Here is a 6,000-nt window from a genome sequence, read left to right as displayed (position 1 = left end):
ACGATTGATACACTTCAAGGTAAGTTTTTTTGGCATAAGGATGATTATATAACATCATTTAGTGATAACACTAACATTATTATGGATCAAATCCATAGAAAATGGGTTGAATCTTCCAGAACACCAAAAAGAGAAAAAGTGAGATTCTTCCACCAAAAGGTAATCCCTTCACTTGAGCTGAATATATGTCATATTGGAGTATGGGTAGCATGTTTATGAGTTTCATTTGAAGTTATAATGGGATATTGTATGAACCCTATAAGAAGATGAATAGTGATGAATTGATATAAATACATATGTCTTGAGTTTCTAATGATTCCAATAGACTTGATAACTTAATTGATGAACGAATTTAATTGGGAATCACCATTTGGATAAGATACAATACTAGTTCTTGAAATGCATGTTCTTGAACCTAGAGTTTTGTTGGAGAAGACAATGAATAGTGACTTGATGATGTTGGGTAATTAACATAGTATTATTAATGACTCCAAATGATTATTAAATGATAAGAATTAAATTGAATAGGCTAATGGATGAGCCTATTGGATAATTTGGGATGGTTGAAGGCTTGTTGCCGAATTGTGAAGCCTAAATGGATATTTATGAATCTTTTCGTATTTATTTTAATGTAGTTGGCATATCTAATGGTAGGTATTGAATTGTGGGTGATATTTGGACATTTTAATCAATTGGAGCATTGTATTATTTTCGGAGGTTGAAGGTTGAGATTGGGATTGCTAGGATTCTTCGAAATATTGTAGTAATTTAAGAAAAGTTCAAATCGAGGTATGTTGGCTAAACTACTCACTTAGAATTGAATTCCATGATATTCCCATAAGTTTCAAGTATGGTTGACTCAAGTTCCTTATTCTATATTCCGAGATGTTCCCAATAAATTCGATTGTCCCGAATAAGAAAAGTGTCGATAATTATATATTCAAAATGTGTCACGAATGTTCCTATCACATTATATTATCCTTTGGGAATGTGTTCAAGAATGATATATGTATTAAAATGCTATGTCTTTGAGTCATGTTTCAAATGAAGTCTATGATGCCAAATTGTGTGAGAAAATCTCAATATGCTTAAGACTCTTAATTGCTCATATGTGTACCTAAAGTCTTGATTGGAAATATCTTATTGTTGATAATCTATGAAGATAGTTGGAAGTGGAATAAGTGAATTGGGGGTATAAAGTGTGGCCAACGTGCCAAGAGTGAAACTTATACTTATGGCCAATAGTTCCAATGAAATAAGATGATGTGAGAAAGATTATGAAATGAGATTTGATTCTACTGTTCCAAAATTGACTTCGAAAATAGAATTGCCTAAAAGCTTATGAACTCAAGTGATGCCCATATGTGGTTGTTTCAACTAATGCTATGCTTTGTAAGTATTTCCAACGTGTTTTGAGCTCTTATATATTCATGAGTTGAAATGGTGTATTGCCCTTTTTGGGGAAAAGTATTTCAAGAATAAATGGTGTGTTACTTGTTTACGATTTTAACTTGCGCTTCGATTGCCAATCATTTTACTCCATTTCTTGGAAAGAAATCCACTGTGTTTAAAGTCTTCATTACTAATTAACCTAAAGTTGTGGTTTTCGAAATATTATATATGTTGATATTTGTGATGATAATCCATGAAAGGAAAGAATGAAAGTGTGGAATATGAAATACGGCCATTGTGCCATGAATGAAGAACCATATGTATGACCAAGAGAGCCAATGAAATAATGATGTTGAAAGTTGTTGAAAGTGCCAATGAGGCCATATATGGTATGAAAGGTTATGAGGTAAAGGAATTTGTATTGATGTTACCTTTGTATGCAAAAACAAAAATAATATTTTTGGGAGTATCGATAGTCACCGAGGAAGGGTAGGTTGAAATAACCTAACCCCGAAACTACACGTACCGGTATAGGAGTGGATTGTATTTATTTCTCCTATTTGGGATGAGATTGATGTGATAAAATTATTCCCCTTACTTGGGATGAGATGATTGATAGAAAAGGATGATGCTGATCCACACGGCATTGTGGTGAGATGGCCTAGCCGATCGGGTTGTGATCGGACACCATGCTGCACACACAGTGGTGATTGTGCTGGAAATTGTAATTGAAATTGTGATTGTGGTTGATGTCTCGGATGAGACGGCCTAGCCGATCGGGTCGTGATCGGACTTTGTGCTAAAAGTACGGTGGTATTGGTATTGTGAACATTGGTATTGTGAACAGTGGTATTGTGAACAGTGATATATCGGTGCTAAAGATCTCCCAATCAAAAATATATAATATTATCTTCGTATCTTGAATATTACTATGTTTTAACTTGGCTTTTGGATATCATTGATTGTTGATTGTGGTTTCTATGGATTTCCCTTTCTTACATTGGCATTCTATTTTGAAAGAGGACAGTTAGCTTTACATACTAGTACTATTCCATATGTACTAACGTCCCTTTTGCCGGGGGCGCTGCATCTTCAATGGATGCAGGTGGTTCATCAGCGGGCAACTTTAGTCCTCGTTAGCAGTCACTCTCTATCCAGTAGAATTAGGTGAGCCCTACTCTATTCTGGGCCTGATGTCATTTGAGTTGTACATTGTGTTTTAAGGTATACCTAGGGCCTTGTTGCCGGCACTTCCATACTCCTCTTCTATTGTACTTAGAGGCTCCATAGACAAGTTGTGGGTAGTGTTTGACGTGGGGAATTGAAATAGAAATGTTGGTATTTGGTAAACATGTTTTTCATTATATCTATACTCTAATGAAACTGGAATGGGAATTGTTAATAAAAATCTTTTCAATGTTTGATTAATGGAGTTCATCTCCTCTTTATTCATGGATGAGTTTGGGTAGAAGGAAATCTAACAGGCTTGCTCGGCCTGGTTCACTCAGTTGAGCGCCGGTCGTGCTCCCCGATTTGGAGGCGTGACACGGGTTTCTCCTATGAAGGGTGTTATGAGGTTCGAAAAGAAGGCAAGTTAAGCCTTAGGTATATCGGACCCTTTGAGATTCTTGAGAGGATTGGTGAGGTGGCCTACAAGCTTGCATTGCTACCTAGTCTAGTTGTAGTTCATCAGGTATTCCATGTTTCTATGCTCCGAAAGTATCACAGTGATCCGTCCCATGTGTTGGATTTTAGCTCAGTCTAATTGGACAAGGATTTGTCTTATGTTGAGGAGCCGGTGGCCATCTTGGACAGGCAGGTCCGAAAGTTAAGGTCAAAGAGCATTGCTTCAGTGAAGGTTCAATTGAGGGGTCAACTAGTCGAGGAGGCAACTTGGGAGACCGAGCATGATATACGTAGCCATTATCCTCGTCTTTTCATCACTTCAGGTATGTCTCTATACTCGTTCGAGGACGAACGTATGTTTTTAGAGGGGGAAGATGTAACGATCCGGACGGTCGTTTTGAGTATTTTAGCCTCGTTCCCCTATTTATTGCCTCCTCTATGTTATATTATGGTTATGTGACTAACCAGGGTGTTTGGTTTTGGTTCGAGTGAGTTTCAAAATGAAATGGGAGTTTGAATTTTGTGTAAACGACTCCGGAATGGAGTTTTGACTATTCCAATAGCTCCGTATGGTAATTTTGGACTTAGGATCGTGTTCGGATGTTGATTTGGAGGTCCGTAGGTCGTTTTGGCTTGAATTGGCAAAAATTAGAAAGTTGAAGGTTTGGAAGGTTGAGAAGTTTGACCGGAAGTTGACTTTATTAATATCAGGTCCGGATTTCGGTTTCGGAAGATGGAATAGGTCTGTTGTGTCAATTATGAATTGTTTCCAAAATTTGAGGTCAATCGTAGTTGGTTTGGTATGTTTCGGCATTAGTTTTAGAAGTTAGAAGTATAAGTTCCTTAGACGTGAATCGATGTGCGATTCATAGTTTTAGTGTTGTTTGATGTGATTTGAGCCTTTGAGCGAGTTCGTATCATGATTTAGGACTTGTTGGTATGTTCGGACGGGGTCACGGGGCCCCCGGGTGTGTTTGGGATTGAGTTCGGACCAAATGTTCTTGATATGGGATTGCTGGTTTGTCTGAGCTTGGTTTCCTTCATCGCGTTTGTAGAGGAGCTGCCGCGATCGCATAGAGTAGTTTATGGTGGATGGAATTTTATTCTTCGTGTTCGCAAAGTATGGCTCGCGATCTCAGTGTTTGAGGAGATTGTACATCACGAACGCGTGAGATGGACCGTATTTGCGTATAAGGAAAGTGAGGTTGGGGTTGAGGTACGCGATGTTCTTCGTGTTCGTGTGGCTTTGGATGCGATTGCGTAAGTTGAGGAAGCTGGTCATCGCGTTCGCGATTGGATTTAGGCAATCGTGAAGAAGGTTTTATGAGCTGGGGAGATTTGCTCTCCGCGATCGCGTGTGTTTGTTTGCGATCGCGAAAGAGGATAACTTGGCAGTAGTGTTAAGTTTCCAACACGAGGGTTTTATCTAATATTTTATCTTTTAAACCTAGAGAGCTCGGTTTGTGGCGATGTTTCAAAGGATTTTTAAGAAAATCATCGGGGTAAGTGATTCTAACTCGGATTTGGATATTATATATAAATCCGTCTTTATTTTTATCATTTAATTAATGATTTGAGTTGAAAATTTTGGGGAAAATTGTGAAACTTCATAGACCAAAATTTGGAGATTTGGAAGGCGATTTGAGGTCGGATTTGAGTAATTTTAGTATGGTTGGACTCGTTATTGAATGGGTGTTCGGATTTTGTAAGTTTTGTCGGGTCTGAGACGCGAGCTCGGGGTTGACGTTTTTAGTTGACTTTTTGTTTCTCTTTAAAGATTGCAACTTTATTGTTCAGAATAGCTTCCTATGGTTTATATTTATGGTATGAAGTTGTTTTGTCTAGATTCGAGCTGTTCGGAGTTGGATAATCGGGAAAGGGCTTACTAGTGGATTGAGTTAGCGTGTTTTGAGGTAAGTGTCTTGCCTAACTTTGTGTGGGGGAATTACCCCTTAGGATTGGTGTTGTTTTGTGTTAATTGTGGTATGTGGAGGACGTGTACGCAAGGTGATGTGTGTATACACGGGCTAAATATGGTAATTGACCGGTTTTAGCTATGTAGATTCTTTCCATGCCTTTAATTGAGTTGCCATAACATGTTATATTCATCATCATTTGTCTATCTTCACATGTTTTACTTGACATGGTTAATACTTGTCTTATCTCTTACTTGCTAATTGCCTTTACATGCTTAGTTGAAGTTATTGTTCTCTCAATTCCTTATTCATTATTTAACTATTGAGTTCCTTTACTGAAGTTGTTATTTCTTGGAATATCTTATTGTTGAATTATGGAGTTGAAGTTATAAAGGTTGTGATTCACATCGAGGCAAAGTTATAAATTTGTTGAAAAACCATTCTTGTTGAGTTATTCACTTTCGGTTGCTATTGTTGAGACTTTTGTTCTTGTTGTGGTTGAGCCATGGACTATTTATGGCGGAAACACTATTATTGTTGACTTCTTTGGCAAGTTGTGGTATTAGGCACTTGAGGTGCGATTTGTGTTATGTTGTGATATTGATACATATGCGGTGGTATAAGGATAGTGGTTGATACGCATGCGGTGAGATAATGTGGGCTTGATACACGTATTGCTAGTAGGGGAACTACTTGAAGCCACGCGGTGTGATAAGGTGGGATGGGGAGCTATTTCGGGAAAATGATTTTCAAAACTAAATGTAAGGCTCCCGCGGTGATATAAGGAAAGATTTTGATTTGATTTGTGAAATGAGAATACGAGGCGGTACCTCGGTAGTGATTCTTGTTGATACCTTTCATTTACATCACTTGTGTTTTGGTTGCATCATTTCCTTGGCATTCTTATTATGTGTTTCTTTCGTGATGTCTTAATTATCTTAGTCTCAGTGTAGCTATTCTTGTTATATCTCTTCCTTGTATCATTTCCCTTATTTTCATTTTCCTACTATACTTTACCTGCTCAGTTTCTTTATTTATTCCAGTAGGTGTCTTGACCCGACCTCGT

Source organism: Nicotiana tomentosiformis, chromosome 1, assembly GCF_000390325.3.
Source record: "Nicotiana tomentosiformis chromosome 1, ASM39032v3, whole genome shotgun sequence".
NCBI classification, from domain to species: domain Eukaryota; kingdom Viridiplantae; phylum Streptophyta; class Magnoliopsida; order Solanales; family Solanaceae; genus Nicotiana; species Nicotiana tomentosiformis.
Note: the sequence above shows the minus strand (reverse complement) of the source record.